Source organism: Lolium rigidum, chromosome 4 (assembly GCF_022539505.1).
Source record: "Lolium rigidum isolate FL_2022 chromosome 4, APGP_CSIRO_Lrig_0.1, whole genome shotgun sequence".
NCBI classification, from domain to species: Eukaryota; Viridiplantae; Streptophyta; class Magnoliopsida; order Poales; family Poaceae; genus Lolium; species Lolium rigidum.
Genome location: NC_061511.1, coordinates 232,158,370 through 232,167,555, shown reverse-complemented (window position 1 = coordinate 232,167,555; position 9,186 = coordinate 232,158,370).

Sequence of the window (9,186 nt, the reverse complement as noted above, 5' to 3'; positions counted from 1 at the left end):
CGACCGACGCCGTGAGCGGGCGTCGACGGCGCGGGCTGGGCCAGAGGCGATGCCGGTGCTACGCCGAGGGCCAAGGTGACGCCGACGGCTGCCCTCGGCGTAGCCTCCTCTACGCCGACGGTGTTTGTACGCCGACGGTCGGGTTCGTGAGCTGCCCCGGCGAGGCCGTACGCCGACGGCCCCGATAAAAAGCCGTCGGCGTACACTCTGGCCGTCGGCATCTGTCACCATTCCTGTAGTGATGGCTAGTTTCAGAGGTAGCGTTGTGTATAAAAACGGAGGATTCCCATCTGTAATTGGCGCCCATAGCTCCATGTCCGGTACGTGCGCGCGCACATGGCCGTGAAGACAGAGAGAGACAGGACGGGTCATCTCATCTGGGCTGGGGTGGGCTCTGCTTTCCAGTCAACTTTGAGCCACGCCGATCCCAAACAGGAGGGGCCCGTCAGGTATCTTTTGTCACATCACCTGGGAGCCGTGTCGCCATGCATGCACATGCACGCATCCCCTCAACACCGATCATGGCCCCTCTCCACGTACGAGCTCCGTCTGGACTCTCGATCAAACATGGTTGATTTTTTCGATCAAGGAGCATAGTCTCGGCATCTGCATACAGCTTTCTTTTTTATTATATTATTCATAATACCTTTAGAAGGGGAATATAAAGATCAACTAAAAGCCTCCTTTCTAGCGGTAACTCGATATACCTACGATGAAAGAAGGAACATGAACAAGGTCATACTCCCTGACGGTACACCAACACACATCATCCAAAAAGCAAAACACTAAGGGTGTGCCATTGCACATGTCGCAGAGTTCGCAACCGCCATCTATCTCGAACACATCTCCAAGCGAGATCAACACATTGACCGTGCCAGGCATGTCGTCGATGTCACCATAACACCAAACAGCTCCACCATCATGCCCGTGTCCAGCAGTCCTCGCCCGCCTTCGATACTCCGCAGCTCCACGCCGCTGAGAATCATCGACGAAAACGTGGTAGATGAACACCACTCCACCAAAAAACACCTCCATCCAGCCGCTGCTCCAAAAACGATGCCCCAAGAGGTAGCACGACGCAGGGACCGCCGTCATTGTCCCATCCTTGCTAGATCTAGGGTTTCCCCCGGAGCAGCACGAGTGAGTTCCCGCGAACTACGACGACGATGCCTTCAAGAAGGAAGCGACGCTTAACGCCGCCATCGCCCGCCAATCTTGACACGTTTTTCACCGACAGCCGCGAGTCCCCAACTCGACGAGAGCAAACGGAGAGGCCAGCAAAGATGATGCCTTCGCAAGGAACGACGCCAATAGTCGCCGCCATCATCCGCTAAGAACGAAGTCAAGGCGCGGTGTTTACCGATGGCCCCTTCGCCGCTAGCTCATCGTCGACTAGATCTTCATCGCCGGGGTAGAGAGATCTCGTGATCCACCACCCCAGCAACCAGCCGACCTCTTCCGACCAAGAAGAAGGCCGCCTCCACCGTCGAACCCAAGGTTGCTGCCTCGGGCGACCTCGTGTCGCGGAAGAAATCCGAGACCATCTCCACGCACCGGTGAGAGGCCGGAGGGAAAATGGCGCAGACCATGGGCCTGGCCGCCGGCCACCACCAGCCCCTGCCGGCGTGCTGCGGGGGGGGGGGGGGCAATGGGAGGAGGGAGTCTGCAGCGTCAGGCCGCCGCCCATCCATCCACGCCGACCGGTCGCAGCGTCGAGGAGGATGGAACTCGTCCGCCGTCAACTGCGCTACAACGAGGAAGGGCCCATGCCGCCGCCACGCCCCAAGGTTTTGCCCCGGCGATGCTGCCGGCGGCGGGAGGCGGCTAGGGTTGGGAGGGCCGGGGCTGCGCGAGGGTTGGGGTTGCGGGACTGGCTTATTAGATGTAGTATGTGGACTGGCTTATTAGATGCAACATGGTTGATGCGATGCGGTGTAGTAGTATGTACTCGTGTGCGGCTGTGCTGATCTGAACGCCGCACTGTGCGTCTTCCCTGTAGAGATCGATCCGCATGTGCACCGATGAATGATGATGATCTGTCTTTGCAAAATTCAGGGGAGCTAGTTGTACCTGTAGTGTCTCTGGGTTTAATTGCCTTGCTCCATGGAAATAGTAGCGCCACTGTTCGATGCGCCGCATGCAGATGCTGCTGTCTCCCGGCCCTATGTACGGTGATACATGTGCACTTACTCTCCATGCATACGTACGCATGTACGTACGTATCTTGAAGTATCTAGCTAGCCTTCTCCTTGTGGCAACATACAGCAATGAGGAGTAGAGCAATTTACTGTGACGTTGTGCCGAAGACTGCTAAGCAAACCAAGTAACTCATCCCTTTTCGTTCCTCTAAATCGGATATATATAAAATGTGTCCCATTTATTTTGTTTGGGTGGTCAAGCCGATAGTCATGGACACATGGTCCTCCCTAGTCCCTTTGGTACGTGGCCACCTAATATTTTCCGAGGTTGATACAACATCTAGCTAACATTCTTCTCGATAAATGAAGCTTTATTACTTAAAAAATTTAATCCTTACACCCATCCTCTGCATAGTTAGATGCACACAACCGCACACGCAACCAGAATCTCATTGCAAATAAAAATGTACTTAAAAGGGAAAAACAGAAAGGTGCACACCTAAGAAAAAGGAAGGACGATCTGCAGACTACGCCACCATCTATGTTGGGAAAAAAATATCCCACGTCGTATCCTCCAATCGTGTAGATACCTCCATATACATACCTCGCTATACTCCACGCGCTGAAGCAAAGACCATGAACTAGCAAAGCGGTGCACCGGTAAATAACCTGCACGAAAGAAGAGTTTTTATCATTAAAAATCTTGTCATTTCTACATAGCCATATCTAGCAAATAATGGCAATCGCTCTCAGCCTAATAAAAGTTTTAAACCTATAATCCACTCTATTAAGCCAGTTGCCAAAATAATTCATAACGCTCCGTGGCAGATATAAGGTAGAACCAATTTGGGTTACTGACCATGTAGATGTTGCGAATTGGCACCGTAAGAAAAGGTGTTTGATGGTTTCGTCATGATGAGAGATTACACTTTTTACTTCCTTACCAATTACGCTTTACAAGGTTGCCCTTAGTAAGCATAACCCCCTGTGAAGATACCATGCAAAGGCCTTGGTCTTTAATGGAATCTTTTGTTTCCAAAAATACTATTATTATCAACTGTTATGTCAGACTAGATCAAAGCATTATACATAGAGTCGACAGAGAATTTAACACTCTCATTAAGATTTCACCGGATCTCATCAGACCCTTGCGTTAACTAGATGAACTCCAGACATAAAAGCAAAGCATTCTAAGATGCTAACCTAGGACCAACAAGATGACGTCTGAATGGCACCTCCGGTGGTGAATTTTCCATCACCCTCACAAGAATATTGGATTTGTGACAAACAATATTGTACAAAGCAGAATATTATTCACGAAGATTGGTATTACCCAACCATTTATCTTCGCAAACCATCAAACTAACATTTATACTACTCCTAAACAATTTTCATTAAGTCCTTAACGATGGAGATAACCCTAATTTAAATCCTAATGAGGCGAGATAAACCTAATAAATAATTACATTAACAAAACCCTACGCTAGGATTTTATAGTACAGCTCATCAGCCTCCACGTATATCACCAAGAGGACCATGATTCATTTCCTGGAACTCGAGTGGTGTAATCTTCTGACCTCACCTAGTCACCTGCATGCAATCGGCATCTGCACTACACCCTGCTGGACGAATACTGTCCAGCCTATCAACAACTCAAGGAGAGCTCCAACCAAAAGTATCGAGGAGCCGATCGAGCGACTACCGAGACCGACGCAGACAGAAGCGTCAATAATTCAGAGAGACACGCGGCGCCTAGGTACACGTAGGTAGGGCTAGAGTTACGGCCGGGCCACGACAACGAGTTTTAATTTGCTTGCATGCATGAACGCTCGGCCAATCCCAAGCGTACGTACGTGCGTGTGCCCGTCTGGTCAATCCATGTCGACTTATTAGCCACAGTCGGTCTCGCTGTAGCGCCCGTGCGGTACGTAGACAGCAAAGCATGCCGAGCTGTCAGCTGATGTGGCCTGCTCAACTATGTACACAGTGGCAGTGGCAATGGCAAGCCCAAGCTGGCACATGCACCGTGTCTGGCACAGCAAGGGAAAGCAGGGACGGAGCCAGGAGTTGAGCTCAAGGGCAGACCTAGACTAATTAGTGACTTGATCTGCATGAGGGGGGGCTAGACTTGCTAAACACCACAGAGAAAGAGCAAACATGACTAAATTTCTTAAGAAATCCATGACCATATAGAGGGGGCGTAGCCCCTGCTCGTCCCCCTTGTTTCTGTCCCTGAGGGAAAGATGTCTGAATCAGGTCCACGACGTACAATTTTTGTTTAGATCAACACCGATCATCCGTCCCGATTCCATTAATAAATTAAGTAATGAAGCCTGCGTAGCCCATGTTGATGGTAACACATGGCTAAGGGCTAGGCAATCCACATATACATTTCACAACACCCTCACTCGCGTGTGACGGGAGAAGAGAAAGTCAACATGTGAAAGAAGAAGAGCACACCGAAACAGGGCATCAGCGGTGGCTAAAGAGGGGGGCAACAACAATTTTTAGACTTAATTGCGAAAACCATGTGAAAGTCAGGATTTAAACTCGAGACCTGGTACCATGTTAAGCTTCATACACTAGCCACTTGAACCAAAAGTCCGAACTGATGGAAAGGGCTGGGCATTCCACATATACATTTCACAACAGCCTCAAGGCTCTATCGGGCATGTACGACAGAAAATCGTGTCCAACCTCGTGCCCTAAATGTTATTTTCGTCCAACGAAAATCAATAAATTGTCTGGCGTTCCGAAACCATCCCATGTCACAGCCGACGTGGACGCGCCTGGTGAAAGCCACGGCACTCGCCATGTAGCTAGCTACTATCTACCTAGTCTTCTCTTCGTGGCAACATGCAACAATGAGGAGCAGAGCAATTTTACCGTGACTTTCTGCCATGCACTGCATTAGTAAAACAAGCTACTGTAGGCGAGGATCATACATATATCTCAGCTGCGTCCCTTAAACGGCAACTGGTACAGATTGGCGCTTTTGAAGGGCGCCCTCTATCTAATTGCGTCCCCTTAGACGTCTAGAAGAAAAACTCTAAAATTCAACACAAAAAAATTCATTCAAATTTTGTTATATATTACAAAGTTGAATGGAAACAATATATCTTAAACTAAAACCTAGTGTAGTCGTCGTCAGTCGGTCCACGACTCGCTTCGTCGTCGTTCTTCCCCTTGGCCTACTACTGCACCCGCCTCCCCGCCGGGTCCGCATACACATTCGCCCTTGCTTTCCTGCAGCGCTGGCCCTTTAACAACGCCCTCCTTAGGAGGGACTCCTCGTTCTAGGCGCCCCGCACTACTTCGCGAGAGGCGGCCTACGCACAAGTTTGAGCATTAAGCTTGAGGATCCTCCACCGCTTGACTGCCATAGGGAGATCTCGGCGATGCACTGCAAGATGGCCGTGTTGAATTCCTCTCGGTCACAGGCCGTGTCCCGCTGTTGTTGCATTGTATGTAACGACGCAAGGATAGTCACCTTCTTCGGTCCGATGCCTCCGACAAGTCGTCCTACTGTGTGTCCTCCTCCTCCGCCGCCTCGCGCTCCGCGTCCATGATGAACACATCATTAAACTTATCGGAGTCATCATCCAAAATGAATGGCTCTAGCACAGGCCGAGGCGGCATATGTTTAACCGGCGGCATGTGGCCGATGCGGCCTAACATAGAATACATGGTGATGCGGCAACGCGGCATTCCGGCTAGGAGACTGTGGCTATGAGGTTGATGCAATGTGATGAAGGTTCCTCGCGTGCTGACCGAGATTTTATAGTAAAGACGAGGTGGGAAACGGAGCCGGGAAGAGCGAGAAAAAGACCGAAAACAAGTGGTGTATATTAACGTTGGTGTCTCATGTAGAAAGCTCGGCGTCGACGCATGTGGAAGGCGTGGTGCCGACGAGACGTCTCGCCTGCCTCTGCATCAGGAACCATTGCCGCCATTATGAAAAGGTGAAAACCCGTGGTTGTGTCTAGGATAGGCGTCGCCCACTAGGAGATATCTCGGGAACGGCTCGTGTCCGGTGCGCTCAGCACGTCCCCTGTGGGTCAAAGACGGCTTGGGGAGGCTAGACAACCTATTGCGTCGTGCCGGACCAAAATGGCTTTGGAGGTGTTTTGTAGGGCGTCCCCCAAATCCCTTTCAATGGAGGTTTGAGGGACGTGGCTCGGGCTGCTCTCATTAGCCTCCATATATAGCACCAACGGGACCAATGTAGGGGGGGGGGGGCTCACTCATATCCTTTCCCTTCTCCCTCCTGCTAAAGTACTTGAGAGTGAACCAAGGAGAACTATTCTCGTCGGCGATGTCGGCCAGTCGGTCAGGAAGAGCTTAGGCGAGGCGCCATCACCTATAGTTCAATGGAGGGGGGGGGAGGGGGCGTAAGGCTGCACCAATTAGCACGGCGGAGATTTTAGGTGGATGCACCTGGCGAAGTTTCTCAACTATGTGGAAGAGGCGCCGTGGTTATAAATGGTCAACCATACCACTCCACGATGTGGTGTTGTTTGTGCCGCAACTTCATTATCCTCTTGGCCAGTGTGCCATTTTGGAGGTCCTTCTGCTACTCCGTTATGGCGCTCATCGTCAAGTCATCACCAAGTGGTCTCGTCCCCAATGACCATGACGTTGAGTGCATCTTCTTCCTTGGTTAAGGACTCAATTGCCTTTTCAGATCTTTTCCAGGGTCTTGTTCGTAAAATGTGAAGGCTTGGTTGTAATTTTCTTTTCTTCTGTTCCTCGTAAAATGTGAGCCCGCCATTTAATGTAGGGATTTCTATTTTCGTGCCCCTGGTTCGTTAGTTGTACTCAGTTTTCCCCAGCCTCTTAACTTTTCCTCAGTTTTCCCCTCCCTCTAGTTTGAAACCCCTCGCAGAGGCTCGGACGGGAGGGTTGCCGTCCGGTCGGAGGCCTTCCGTTACCGGTGACGGCTAGGGAGCCGCGGTGGTTTTGACTTGACCGTTGCTTTCGAAATGTGTTGACTATTGACCTGGAAGAGCCGACCCAAAGCTTTCCCTCCGCCCGAGACCGGAGGAGCTCACACACCGCCCCTCCGCCGCTACGCCATCCTGCCCACCTACCTTATGGCGTCGTCCGCCGCCGAGCCGGCCCCGCCCCCACCACCACCCCCGGGCTCCGCCTCCACCAGATCTGGATCTACCCCTGTCCTCTTTGTAATTCCGTCTGGTGTGCCGACTATTCCCGCCAGCCGTGGAGAAGATTGGGAATCGGAGGGATCTAACGCATGGATTCCATCTGGGTAAGCATCGTCTGCCTATGTGAATTAACAGTAGGCAGTTTTTGAGCGCCACTCGTTGTTGCTCAACTAACTGCGTTGCTTTTCGAATAGGATGGATCCGACGCCGGCTTTTCGGCTGGTGGTTAGGCTGGATTCTAGCTTTACGCGTGATTCTAAACGCTCGTAAGACCGGGTTTTACTTCCACTGCGGTGGTTGCAACCACCATCTCGCTAAGGGATTTCAAAGCTAACATCTATGATAAGTACACCTGGAGCTCTTTCGATGCGGTTCATTTCGAATATTTCAACGTGCCCGGAGGGAAGATTTGTTCCACTAATTTCCGAAGACGATCCGGGGAATTCTTTTTGCTTTGAATGCTTCTTGCCGGTTCGGTAAAATTCGTATCCATGTGGACAGGGGCCGGGCATCATCCGGTGCCGGGGCATCATCGAGGTGGCCGGGCATCATGTCTCTCTACTCGCTCGCCGCCTCTGCTAATAGTGTGCACCATGGCGCTCCTTGTAGGTCCACAACAGCACCATCCGTCCCGGTGCTAGTGGTAGCCGGATCGTTCGTACGGTCGATGTGGAGGATGATGCAGACATTGAGGATCAGTCTCCTCAAGATGATGAGGATGAGTTGATGTTTCCTGAATTGGTAGATCGATGTAGTAAGCAGGCAATGGAGGATCAATACAAGGAAGATATTGCTTTTGGTGCCAGATTTGATGACACTGATGATGAAGAGAAGAATGAGAATGATGATAGCCTCGTTTTAGCCGATTACGAAGGTGAAGACTTGCCAACAATTGAGTGGAACAGGGAGGATCCCCAGCTTGTAGAAGGCACCGTGTTTCAAACGATGATGGACTGCCGTAATGCAATTACTACATATCACATTCTCACTAAGAATAATTTTGAGGTTATTAAAAGTGAGCCAGGTAGGTTCACAATTAAATGCCCATACCTAAGGTGTAGGTTTAGGCTGCATGCATCCACAATGCGCAGAAGTATAGCTTGGTTCAGGTACTACGCCAATCAGTTGTGTATTTAGATCACGGTGTAAAATTTGTTATCTATTACTGACATCCCTTATCATTATGTTTCAGATAAAGAAGAATAAGGAGATCCATAGGTGTCCACCTCTAGGGGGAGAGCCAGAGCTGAAAACAAAGCTAGCGAAGACTAGGTGGTTGGCAGATATAATCCTAGATTGGCTGAGAGAAAATCCTTCACTTGGTCCAACAACACTCGTAAAAAAAGAGGTTGAGAAGTATAAAATGGAAGTACCTTACATGAGGATGTTCTATGCAAAGGAAATGGCTCTTGACAAGATCAATGGTCCATGGAATGAAAGCTTTCGGCTTGCTTTACACTTTCAAAGCCGAAGTGGAGATGGCTAGTCCAGAGCAGTGTTGTAGCGATAGACAAGCATACGGCTTCCTAAAAATTGAAAAGCGGGAAGGTAATGCACAAGGAATGTTTTAGAAGGGCTTTTGTTTGTTTCAAAGCTTGCCGGAAAGGCTTTTTGGACGGTTGCAGGGCCTTATTTGGCCATGGATGCATCGGCTCTTCATGGCAGGTTTAAAGGACAGCTAGTTGCTGCTACTGCAGTTGATGGACATAATTGGATGTTCCCTGTTGCTTATGGGGTTTTGGAGGTTGAGTCACAGGAAAGTTGGACTTGGTCTCTGCAGAATTTGCGCGACCTTATAGGTCATTGATGGCGTGTATTTCACACGTTCGTTGGGCAACCCCAAGAGGAAGGTATGATGCGCACAGCAGCAAGTTTTCCCTCGT